The sequence below is a fragment of the Ambystoma mexicanum genome, chromosome 3q (assembly GCF_040938575.1).
Source record: "Ambystoma mexicanum isolate Mex_15411 chromosome 3q, UKY_AmexF1_1, whole genome shotgun sequence".
Classification (NCBI taxonomy): Eukaryota; Metazoa; Chordata; class Amphibia; order Caudata; family Ambystomatidae; genus Ambystoma; species Ambystoma mexicanum.
Window position 1 is genome coordinate 86,171,295 of NC_090926.1, and position 13,025 is coordinate 86,184,319.

At 48.9% G+C, this 13,025-nt stretch overlaps 1 protein-coding gene across 1 annotated transcript in view; it reads right to left on the reverse strand.

Moving 5' to 3' along the window:
* LOC138581798 (protein FAM171B-like) overlaps nt 1–13,025 on the reverse strand; it is a 105,395-nt gene that overhangs the window by 65,002 nt on the left and 27,368 nt on the right. The gene's annotated exons all lie outside the window — the stretch shown is intronic.

A 13,025-nucleotide genomic window follows, 5' to 3' on the forward strand; every position in this document is an offset into this window, starting at 1 on the left:
TTGATCAAAGAGCATGATCCAGATGGATAATTTGGTAGAACATTAAACAAATGCCCTGAAAAAGTGCTAGCTCCCCATGACCAAAACGCTTCCCCACGTCTGTACCACACTAATATTCAGGCTATTAACCTGCCCAAACGGACTGCATCGCACTAAGAACTATTTGTTTGCACTTCAACAAATACCAGGGTATTGTCACCGATTCCACGGGGGGGGGGAGGGGGTTGGGATAGGGGGGGCCGGCCCTTCCCATGAGGCCAGGGAGGTGAGGCTGTTAACCAAGAGTACCCCCGGGGTGGTACTCAGCAGGAGGGAAACCCTCCATGGGACCAGGCGCATCAACTTGGGAGAGCACACTATCCGCGCCCATCACATGACCCTAGAACCCATTCCTACAACCCTAAGAACATTCCCATTAGTTGTTGTTACCCTACCTTTCCCCTAGAAAGTACTGGGGCGAGGAAGAATAGGAGTTACCCAAGTGAAGATTCCTTTTCCAGTACTGTGATAAGAAGAACCCTAGTGACACACAAGGAAGGCATAAGATCAGTACTGTACGGGCCGAGGCATGAGGATTACCTGTAAGAACCACATTAAGCAGGCTTGCGTTTCCCCACCCCTCCACCCCCAAAGTCCTATTGGCCAGAGCCAGTATAAAAAAGGGAGGAGTGATTCAGGATGCGAGAGAGGAGCCCTCGCCGGGGAAACAGTGTTGAAGGAGTGAAGCCATTCCAAAGAAGCCAGAAAGGTGAAGGCCAGGAACCTTACCAAGAGGCAGCGGGGTCCCTGGCAAACCTATGGAGGAGAGACTGGCTCAGCAGAAGGAGAGACATTCACCAAGCTGAGCAGGTAAGCTGGGGCTCACAGTCTTCTGAACATGCAAAGACCCAAGGAGAGAACCGGTAGAATCCAGGAAGCAGCTGGGAAATCTACCCCAGCAGACCCGGAGAAGGAAGGACAGATCATCCCTGGAGGAAACAAGAGCTGGCTGAAGGCTTACCACAGAACAGAAAGGGCTTTCGGAGCCTCGCTGAACACATGCTGTGTTACTTACTGTCTGGGCTGGAGAATCAGAGGTCCAGGAGAGAGAGCAGGAATCGGACCACGCAGTCAGACCTGGAGCTTAAATCCAAAAGGGACAAGACCTGTAAACACAGCGACCACAGACAGGTGTGCTGGGGCCCGCAGCGGGAATAAGCAGTTGTGCAAAGATGCCGAGCAAGATGGCAATGCCTGCAAGGTGGGTTACCGTAATGGTTGGTGGGTGAGAAAGAGCCAATGTTGCATTTGGAGAAGGCCGAGGACCCCCATTCCTTTTTTGCCAATACCTGTAGAAAAGTAAAGACTAGTTATGAAAACTAGTGCCTGGCAGATAAGTAAAGCGGGCATGGGGGTGAAACAAAAGAAACCAGAGAGCAAGGTCTGGGACCCCTGCAAAGTCAGGAGCCCCCACAAAACCAAAACAAAAAAGATGCCTGGGCCCCATGGGAACCAAAGGAAGCACAACAAAGGGGCTAGGGCCCACAACCAGCCGGGAAGTTTCTGAGCACTGCGACCCACAAAAAGGATAAAGTGCACAGTAAGTCACAGAGACCCGGAGACCAGCTAGTGAGGTATGGGGGGAGAAAGAGAAAGAGAGAGAAAAAGAAAGTGGACCCACTGCCCCTGGCCAAGTAGCTCAAGCAGATTGCACAAAGCCAAACGCTGCTTTTAAAGTGAGTAGACTAACATAGCCAGGCACACAATCCACAGAATGTGATGGAATCTCAGAAGTAATTACAAAGTGCTTCAATTTGATCCAACTGTTTAAGCCTCCAATATTCCAAGCCACCATTGTAATATTTCTAGCCACGAGCTGTAATTTTGATGAGATAATTGCCTCTTGTTGCCCTCCCAACCAGAATCTCAGTATATGCAACAGCTTATGAAATGTTATTTGTGCTCTCAAATGGGATGCAATATCTAGATCGGGTTTCAAAATATTCCAATGTGCATCTAGTATTTTTCTGACACTTGTCGCTTGCACACGATACGTGGTGATGAATCCGAGTGCGTTTAGTTTTTCTTCCCCTGGCCGTGAAAGATCTTCACGATTTTTTACTTTGGCCTTTTCATACGCCCATTCTATCCTTGGTTTCGGGTACCCACGTTCCTCAAATCTTTGTGTCATTAATCCGGCATGTTTCTGGAACTCTATTTCTGTAGAGCAATTCCTGGGAGTCCTAATCATTTCGCTATATGGTACGTTGGTTAATGAGATTATTTGGATGGCAGCTACTCTCATAAAATGGAATTGTTACTTGTAGGTTTCCTGTGGATGGTACTTGCAATTTGTCCATTTCCACATAGATTTATACATATAAATAGATTTTGTCGTGGTGTTCCGTGAGCTTGATTCCGATTGATTGCTTTACAAAGATCAGCCATTCTTGGGCATTTCCATTCCAAATTAAATAGTCTATATAACGATTTCAGGAAACTATTTTGGGCATGCTCCTCAAATTCTCACTGTGCAGCATTTCCTGTTCCCACATTCCTATTGTCAAATTTGCGTATGGGCAAATATTGTGCCCATTGCAGTTCCACAGGTTTGTAGGAAGATGGTCCCATCAAACACGTTCAAGACAGGACATAAGGAGGGGGCGTGGCCTGGAGCGCCGACGATGCGGACGCTCCTGATGGCTTCCGTGGGATGCCCGTTGCCTCGCTGAATTGGGGCAGCCGTAATGTTAAAACAGCGGATGTGAACGCAACCGAGGCTTCATAAGACCCTGGATCAGGGGTGGGCACACTCCTGGGGGCTGTTGAGGAGCGGCTGCGGCGATACGGATCGATAATCCCCTGCCTGCGTCTCGATCCAAGATGGCGGACGGGCACCCGGGAGACGGCGGTGGCCTGGAGACAGCGTGAGTGGAGGAGGGGCCCCCCACACCTGAAAGACATCTCCTTGGCTCCCTGCCACTGCGGACCCCCCCCCCTTCAACCCTACGAGCAGCGGCAATTCCACCAAAAGAGCACCCAGAGCGGCCCGCACAACCTTGCTTGTACTCTCCAGCCCCCCGGCCCGAGCTGCAGTGAGCCGGCACCAGAGCGAGAGCGGCCTCCCCCACAAGGCCCCTACCTGCGGCCCCAGCTGCACTCCGGACCAACAGGGAGGAGCCGAAGGACCCCCCACACACGGCTCGTGCTGCCCCGCATGCATCAGTTGAAGACGTGCTGACCCGGAGTGGAGGGGAGCAGGGGGTGGAGGGCGTCCGCCACGCTGAACCTCTCCAGGCCCCTTCCACCGGCAATCCGCCACTGACAGCAGTGGGTGCCCCACCCAGCAGCCCACAGTAAACCCCCACTGGCACGGGAGACCACCAGCTGAAGAGGGGGGGCCTGCCCTTCCTCTTTGGCTCTCTCCTCAATCAGCCACATTTCGGCACAACAGAGGGTCCACCCCCCCCCCCGCGTGGCTCTGGCTGGCTACCTAAGGCCCCTGGGAGACGAGTCGTATTGTCCCGGGGCGGGCTGTGGGAGACAAGCAGACCTAGCGGGCCCCCAGCGGCACTAAAGAAGCAGAGGCCTGGATACCAGCTACTGCCTCCCCACTCGATATACGTAAACATCTCCTGGGGCGCCCCGGCCCACCTTCGGTGACTCCTTATCCACCTCCTGTGATCCTCTGCCCCCTTAGACCATTATTGAAATGACCCCTCCAAGCTCCTTGGAGCATAGAACCCTCTCTCTGGCCAGGGGAAACAAAACATCTAAACAATCCAAAGCCGATAAGAATTCGGACATTGCAACAATGCGGACGTCAACTGACAGAGCCAAGAAACAAGAACCTCAAGGCTCTAACCTTCAGGAGCCCCTTGAGGACAAGAGTACACTCGCAACAAAAAGTGACATTAGGGCATTCATGGCTGACATCAAATCCGAATTTAGATCATGTATGTCGGAATTATCCACCAAACTTGAAAACACTGACCGGATGGTGACAGATGCTGAACAGAGATTAGGGGAAGTCGAAGCCTGGACCCAGGCCCAAACTTCCACCTTGGCAGAGGTCCAGCACTAAAACTCCTCCAGGACAAATACAAAATATTAGAACAAGAAGATTTAGAAAATAGGGCCCGACGCAACAACTTGCGCATCCGAGGGGTCCTGACCTCAGTCCCAGATAAAAACCTGGTGGAATATGTGGGGGGGTGGGGCGTCAATTCCAATCCCTTCTCCTACACATAGAAAAGCCACAACTCCTCCTAGACTGCACACACAGGATGCGCCCTCGCCGTGGAGTGGAATTGGACGCTCCACCAGACGTCATTACCAGAGTACATTTCTTCACGTCAAAAGAAGCCATTTCCGCAGTCATTTGCACCCGTGATGAAATAAACTTTCAGGGAACCCCCTCCAAATTTATCAAGATCTATCCATCCTCACCCTCCAGAGAAGACAAGCTCTGCGCCCCCAGGCTGTCTTTTTGCAAGACCAACAAATTTGCTATCAATGGCTCTTCCCCATGGCCTTGCAGTTCTCCTACAAGGGCACCCAGAGAAGGATTAGCCACCTGGAAGACACCCAGAAAATTATGAACCCGACCCCCCCTGGGGCTCGGTTGTCCATGAATCCTGAGAATACTACCGACTCGGACCTCTCCATGTTTGCCCAACACTAAACCAAATTACTGGTCAAGAGTCCAGAGGTTCAGAAGAAAGAAATAGCCTCACCCGAGGGAACATCGTCGTCTATGACAAGCGAACGCCCTGACGATCGGGGCGGCGGGCCCTACCCCCACGGCCTACACCCGCTTCCAAGCATCTAAGTCCTTGGAAGACTATACCTACAATTTTAGCCATTTTGGCTACGAACAGTTATTTGGCCACGTTGGCCGGGGGGGGGCGCTGGACCCACAAATCTACCCCCCCTCCCCCAATTAAATCTCCGCCTCCCCGTTGGAGGCCAGAGCAAAAACTTCAATGGCAGGGAAGAACACGACCACAGATCCTATGAGATGCCGGCTGACGCGCCTACATCTCCCACCCCTTCTCCGGACACAGATACCCTTGCTTCTCACTCCAGATCACTCCACCCTGAAATTTGTCTCGCTGAATGTTAGAGGACTAAACTCCCCAGCCAAACACAAGTCAATATTGCAAAAACTTCAAAACGAAAATGCTGTGGTGGCCCTGTTGCTGGAAACACTTATTGCCAGCCGATTTCGGGCGTTTACGCTCCCGCCTCTTCCCGAAACAGTTCTGCGCATCTGGAAACACCAAGAAAGCCGGCACTGCCATTCTCTTTAGGAAGGGGCTAGACCCCCAGATACTGGACACGAAACTCTGCATGGATGGCAGTTTTGTGGCTGTGAAATGCCTGCTACTCGGACAACTATACTCCATTGTATCAATATATGCTCCTAACACAGCCCAAGCTGCTTTCTACGATGCCCTGTGCTCCACCCTCCCCTCCTTCCTGGAGGGCCAAGTTATCATTGGCGGAGACTTCAATGGAGTCCCGGATCCCACAAAAGACAAATCCCACCCTCCATCATCCGGAGACTTCACCTCAGCCCTTGCACTCCTACAGCTATTCAGAACGCTGGAAGTGGTAGACGCATGGAGGGTTCTCCACCCCTCTGAAAAAGACTTTCCATTCTAGTCTTACGCCCATAGAACATTCTCTAGAATTGGTCTCCCCCCAGATTCTCTCGGTCGCCAATGATGTTACCATAGGCCTTCGGATTCTGTCAGACCACATCCCTTTGATCTTAGAAATCCGGATACAGGAACCACCCCGCCCTGCCCAACGTAGATGACACTATGATCCAATCCTCAACGAAATGCTGCTTAGGGAACTCGATTGCGACCACGATCAGCAACTTTTTCCAGGAAAACCCCACATCTGACACTTCTCCCGCCAACACCTGGGATGCAAGGAAAGCGGTCGTACATGGGGAACCGATATCTCAAGGCTTAGCTTTCCACAAAGCTAGGCGTCAAACCCGCCTGGCCCTCAAAGACTACCTCCGGAAAGCAGAGCAAACCCACAAAGAAAAAGGATGGTCCCGAAAACCCAATGTGCCCTTCGAACGGCACAGAATAAGATCGAAGCCCACTAAGCCGAACACGCAGCACACCAACTCACAAAAGCCAAGAAATTCTATTATGCTAAAAACAACAAAGCAAACAAATTACTGGTAGCCAAACTGGCCAAAGCAAAACGAAACACGATCATTGGACTCCGGGATGCACAAGGCAGAACCCAATACCCAGAGCAAGACAAACAGCGCCTGGCAGCGGAGCATCTGAGACAGGTAATGACCGCTCCACCAGGAGACGTGGGCGAACAAAGGGAATACCTACAAAAAGCAGCGCTCCCCCAAATCCCGGACTCAACCCGAGACCTCCTGGACGCTCCGATCTCCAGTGAGGAGGTAGATGAAGCTATAAAATCCCTTAAATCCCGGGCCCCTGGCCCAGATGGCTACAAAGCCAGGTTTTACAGGGTCTTCAAGCACCAGCTACTCGCCCCACTGGTACAACTATTCAACTCCTTTAGGGAAACTGGCGTCATAACCCACTCCATGCAAGAGTCAATCACAATCCTTCTCCTTAAACCTGGGGGGATCCGAGAAACCCATCACTCTTCTCAACATTGATGGCAATATTTACTCCAAGATTCTGGCAACTCGCTTAGCTCACATCCTCCCAGAAATAATCCAACCTGACCAGTGTGGCTTTCTGAAGAACCGATCTACATCGGACAACATCCGCAGAGCCCGGAACCTGGTGGACCTGGCTTCCCGTGGTGGACCTGGCTTCCCGAGACGCACAAGTGATTGTGCTCATGACACTAGATGCAACCAAAGCGTTTGACAAGGTGGATTGGACATTCATGAGGCTTACCCTGGAGACATTCAGATTTGGGCCGGATTTCCGCACCATGGTCCTAGCCAACTACAAATCACCCAAAACTCTACTCGGGATCAATGGTAATCTCTCAGCCCCCATTACGCTGACATGCGGAACTAAACAGGGATGCCCACTGTCCCCGCTTCTATTCACCTTAATCATGGAGCCCTTCGCCCAACGGATTAAACTAAACCACCTAATTAAGGGTCTCCAAGTGGGCCCCTCACACCATAAACTGGCCCTCTATGCAGACGACGTCCTCCTGACCATCACAAACCCACGCAACTCTTTGGCACATGCCTTAGCAGAACTAAACAGCTATGGAAAGGTCACAGGATTCACTTCAACAAGTCGGCAACGCTGGGAATAGGGATTTCATGAAGAGAGCGAGAAGACCTGATCCCAATACAATGGAAGACGAAGGCTATCAGCTACTTGGGGGTCCAGATCCCAGCCAAACCAACAGACGTTTACCACATGAACTTCCCTCCGCTCTTCAAAGAGCTGGAAGCCGACCTAAAACGCTGGACGACCCAAGAGATTTCCCCGATGGGCCGGATCACAGCGTGTAAAACAAACTTACTTCCAAGATTCTTGTACGCATGCTCCGCCCTCCCTGTGATGATCCCGGCTCCAGCTCTTCAGAACCTTCAGAGAAAAATGCTACAATTCATTTGGAGGGGGAAAAAAGCCGGAATCCCAAGAGACACAATCCTGGGGAATGCAAAACTTGGCGGCCTGGGGGTCCCAAACTTACAGAAATACCAGAATGCAGCCCAACTAGCGTGCATCCAAGCATGGCAAACAATCACTAATCACCCCAGATGGGTAGACATGGAACAATCGCGCTTGGCTCTCCGCCTATGCTTTCTCCCCCACATCCCACCAGCGATGAGACAGCAATGGCAGGACCTACTATTAGCCACCAAACATACCAGTGCAATTTGGGACAAAACATTGAAGCTAAAGAAGATCCCAAGGGGAATCAGCCCCTCATCCCCGGTTTTTCTGAACCCAGCCTTCTCACCTGGAGCAGCTCCCCAAAACTTCAAAAACTGGATTGAGGGGGGGGACTGGAGACTGTGGGGCAGCTTTTCAAAAGGAGGACAACCACTTTCTTATGAACGATGTAAGGAATCTTCCACCTCCAAGAAAAAGACAGGTTTACATATCTCCAGCTGCGCCACTGGTGCACCCACCCACAGACACACCAAGCAGCAACCCACTCTCCCACCCTCGTAATTAACTCTCAAGGACCTACCAATCCGAGGCAATATCTCTGTGCTATACAAGCTCCTCCAGAAAGACTTTCTCACCTCCAAATCTCACAATGGCAGGCGGACCTGGGACACCCCATAGAGGACCACTCCTGGGTGGACATCTGGACCCACGCCCAATCGGCATCTACCTGTGTCACGAATAGAGAACGTGCCTATAAAAACTGCACTGGTACTATCCCCCTCTAAGACTCCACCACATGAACCATACTGTAGACCCAGCTTGCTGGAGACGGTGCGGCCAAATAGGGTCCTTTTTTCCCACATGTGATGGACTTGTCTAAAAGCCCAAAGTTTCTGGAAGGAATGCCTGACGTCATTGCAGAAATTACGCACACAAAACTCCCTCTAAAGCCAAAACCTATCCTCCTGGGCACCCCGGTTCCCGGCATTTATTCACGCACAGGCCCTAAAGCCAAACTGTTATCCTAATGTTTGTTGGCGGGTAGAATAGTGGTGGCCCGCACATGGAAATCTGTAGAGGGCCCACTCCTGCCTCTATGGTGGGTGAAGCTGTGGATGTACTAATTGCAGAAAAGGTGACGGCAGCTAGAGCGGGGCTCCTCCACCACTTCCAGAACATTTGGAACCCTGTCCTTGAGATCGATCAAGACTTCCCAGCATTGACCTTCAAACCCCAGCTGGCCAGCAGGGTGCTGGAGAGCTGGGCTGCCCCACAGGAGCAGGAGGGAGGAGAGGGTACCTGAAAATATGACGGACATACGGGGGGGGTGGGGGCCGGAGGGAGAAACATACTCGTATAAGTAATGCATACTAAATGTGGATGCATTATTTTTCCTGTCTTGATCAAAAATAAAACATTTAAAAAAAGAAAAAAAAAAATCTCCACAAGCCTTCTGGAGTGGTCTCTGTAACTTGCAGATTAGTGGATAGGTATGATTTCATAGATTGGATTCCTACTTTGTATTCTATGCTTGTATAAAGAGAAACCACATCCAATGTGGTAAGCAATATCTTCCATATGGCATGTTAACCACTTTTTGTAGACAATCTGACGTGTCTTCTACATATGATGGCAGGGCTTGTACAAACGGTGACAGGAATCTATCAATGAAGCATGAAGTTGTACCCAAAAAAGTGATCCCATGGACGCCACTATGGGTCTGCACCGAGGTTTGATTATGTCTCTTATGTACTTGGGCACAAAATATATTGTGGGAGTTACTGGGTATTTGACTGAGGTATTGTTTCTCATCTCATTTCATGCCATCTTTAGTTTTTCATCAAACAGTTCCTTGTAGTATCTTCTGTTAATTTCAGATAGTAGGTGGTGTTGTGTAGATGAGATCTCGCTTCTTGGGTGTAGTCTTCTAGATTCATCACCATGATGTTGCTCTCCTTTATCTGAGGGCTGCATTATATTTGTGTCATTTGTGAGATTTTGTAGAGTCATTCATTGCTTGATGTGGTTTTTATCATGGATCATCGGTTGAGTCTGTCGGTTTGCCAACCGTTTTAAGTCATCGACCACATCATTATTAAAAATCTGTATGTTGGCACTGTTGGTAATTATTGGATTGAATCTTGACTGTGGTTTAAACCCACCGTCTTTCACCAATGTGTATTAATGCCACATGGTGCTAAATATCATCCCAGATGTCTTCTGTGTCTTTTAGGTTGAGTTCTTCCTCTAGTGTTGCTAGTTCCTGCAACACTTTGAGAGCTGAAATAGAATTGATAGTAATGATGATCTTTCAATACTTTCATCATGGGTTGCATGGTACTTATCAACCTAAGTTTCCATACAAGTGTATATAGGTCAATGCTAGTTTGTGCATAATTCAGGCCAGACTTTGGGCAGTAGCTCAAACCTTTCGACAGAACTGCTTTTTTGTGAATATTCAAAGGTCTGTTTGATAGATTAATTAACTGCAGTTCTTCTCCCATTAATTCCAATTGCCCCTCTTTTTTCCATAGTGGGCAAGTCGTCCTCGTGTTGTTGTATCCCTTGGGTGTTCTTTTGTTACTGCTTTGCCTTGTTTTGTCCCTCGATTTCAAACTGGTTTGTTGGGAAAGTGTACTCAAGCTGTATATGCTATTGGGTGATCAGAGGCAACTGGTTGAAGTAAGTTTTTGCATGTGAGAAAGAACATTGGGGTGGCGATCACGTTTGGGAGTGGTCATGGTTTTGATTCTTAAGTGTTAGTTTGATTGGTGTATTATTCAGTGTTCCGTTGTATTTTGTGCTTATGAGGCATTTCAGGGGTGTGTCGCAGGGGGCGGCCCTTAAAGGTGGTATTGAAGGCATTGTTTTGGTTTCAGTCTTTGTGTGAAGAGTAATACTGATCAGTTTTGTTTGTGCTTTTATTATATAGAAGAAAAGGAGTACTCCACTAGAGCAGATGTGTAAAGAGCTACCAACTTATAGGGAGAATAATTAAGTGTATAGTGAATGGGCGGTGGAAATTGGACAAATGTTCACATCTTGGCACGGCTAAAGGCACACATGGTAAGAACATAATCCAGCATATGTACACCCATTTACTGTCCACATACAAGGCAAAAATGTTAAAGAAGAAAGTGTATTTTAGAAATGTGGAAATTGTACAAGAAAGACGAGAGCAATATCAAAGAAAAGAGGAATTCTGAGGGCATATCCACCACGACCCTGGCATATGGCACAAATGTGACACAAGCTTTGATGTCTGTGCAGTTGGTACCCCAGGCAAGCATATTAAAAAAAGCACCCAGTCGGCACAGGGTCCAGCACCTCTGCAGCCAACAGCCCCGCTCTTAACCGGTTCTTACCCCTTAAAACATGCAGCAGGTTATACAAACAGCTAATATAAACCTCCAGTCTATTCCAAAACAAACCCAGTATAGGGAGCGAGTGTGCCGAGTGAGAGGTAAGATTCCGGCACTAGTAAAATTAGAAAATAAATTGTGTCAGGATTTAGAAACAGCGATACGTCAGACAGAAGAATTGCGAAGGGCGACACGAAAGAGAGTGGGGACTTACCCTATGGTAGATGACGAGACGTGGGCAGCAGGAGAAATATTATTGAAATTGAATAAGGCAGTGATAAAAGATGTAAAGGTAGATACTGAAGATAGGATGTAGAATACGACTCAGAGGTGATTGAACGTCAAGAGGAGCAGAAGTGAAGAGGGGAAAATTAGGAAACTGAAGAGGAAGAGAGGACTGGACTCCATGGGAGACAAGACTTAGACCTCTCCCAAGAACCATGGCAGTAGTTAGAGGGAAGAAAAAGGCTAGAACACATCGTAGCCCAAAAGGGGAGAGGCAGTTCCCATTAATACAAAAGAGTAGGCAGGTCGAAATACATACCATGGCCCCACATGGATAATAATGTGATAAAGACACTACCACCTCTTACAACGGGGGTGGGAACGTGGAGTAATGCATTAGAAAAATACAGCAGGAGCTATCCTAGCAGTTGGAGATATGAAATGTCTATTAGCAAATATAATCAGAGATGAGAGAAACATTATTTGGGAAAGAGCAGGGTACTCAGTGATCCAGTTAGAGAGTGATACACATGATGGAGCGCCATTTAATAACCGTCGAGCGCGTGTGGGATTCGTTGAGAAAGGCATACCTAGATAGAGCCGATGTAGGTGCCATTATGGCCCGCACAAACATGAGGACCCTCCCCCCGCACCCATTGTATATTCAGTCCATCCAAGAGATGTGGCAAGAAGAGACAAGAGAACCGTGGGAAATAGAATATACTATTCTTCTACCATGTATTGTGAAAGGGTATTAGTTCAAGTAGAACTAGACAGAATAGTAGGCATGGAGGCAAAAGGATGGGGTGAGTTACAGGTGCATATAGTGCATGTTTGCAAAAAGTGTGAACATGAAAGGGCAGCAGAAGAAAAAGGCACCGCGCGCAGTCAGGATCACCACAAGACTGGACAACTAATCCAGATAGTAAATGACAAGACAGGGGAGGGGTCCAAGGGGCAAGAGGAAATTCACAGAGGCCACGGGGAGAATTCAGGGGATTAAGAGCATGATTTGGAGGAGCATGTTGGACATGTGGGAAGATGACACATACATGGCTAAGCATTGTTGAAGCAGACACCACATGCAATACCATCCAACCGCACCCCGAGCTCCATATTATGCACACGGGCCAAAGCCGGGATTTCATATCCCAAACAAATTCAGAGCACCAGCACTTATGTATTCCCCATGATCTACACAACCCCAGAATGTATGCAGAGTACAAATGATCGCACCCGCACAGGGACAGACCATACAGTACCCAACCCCCAAACATTATGCAGAATATCAGCCAACCGGGTCCAGCAAAAGCAACTACAGTACCATGGGAGCAGAATGCCCTGCCACAAGGAACAGTGACATACTACACTGGAGTTAAGCGTTTTATGGAGCAATGCTTCCCCCATTTCCACCTTCCCCACTTCCAGGGTCTACACATATACCCAATAGGACAGCCCACAGCGAGCCCAGACGTGCTGTAGCGCTACTAAACAAATTGAAAATCTTTGCTATTTGAAATGCATTCTGGGTGTGGTAGACATTTTACTCAAGCCTCAGTGAAGGCTTAATTTCAATGTGAGTTCTGAATACTGTCTGCATTCACTAGAAAAACAAGCCGTGTTCAAGGATTGTTTTGAGTTGGTCTGATAAAGTTAGAGGAGCAGAAAGCTCCCATGAGCAATAGAGTGTTTTTACTCGATAGAGTATTCTGCATGCATACCAGCCTGATGCTCGTGGAGTGCTGCCAGCAAAAGAACCTTCTGGAAAAGTACTGTCAAATTGCGGAGGCACCGGATTAGGCTGGCAGAGAGAGACAAGCATCTGCTGGACGCATTTTGTCCGGTCCATTCCCAGGTC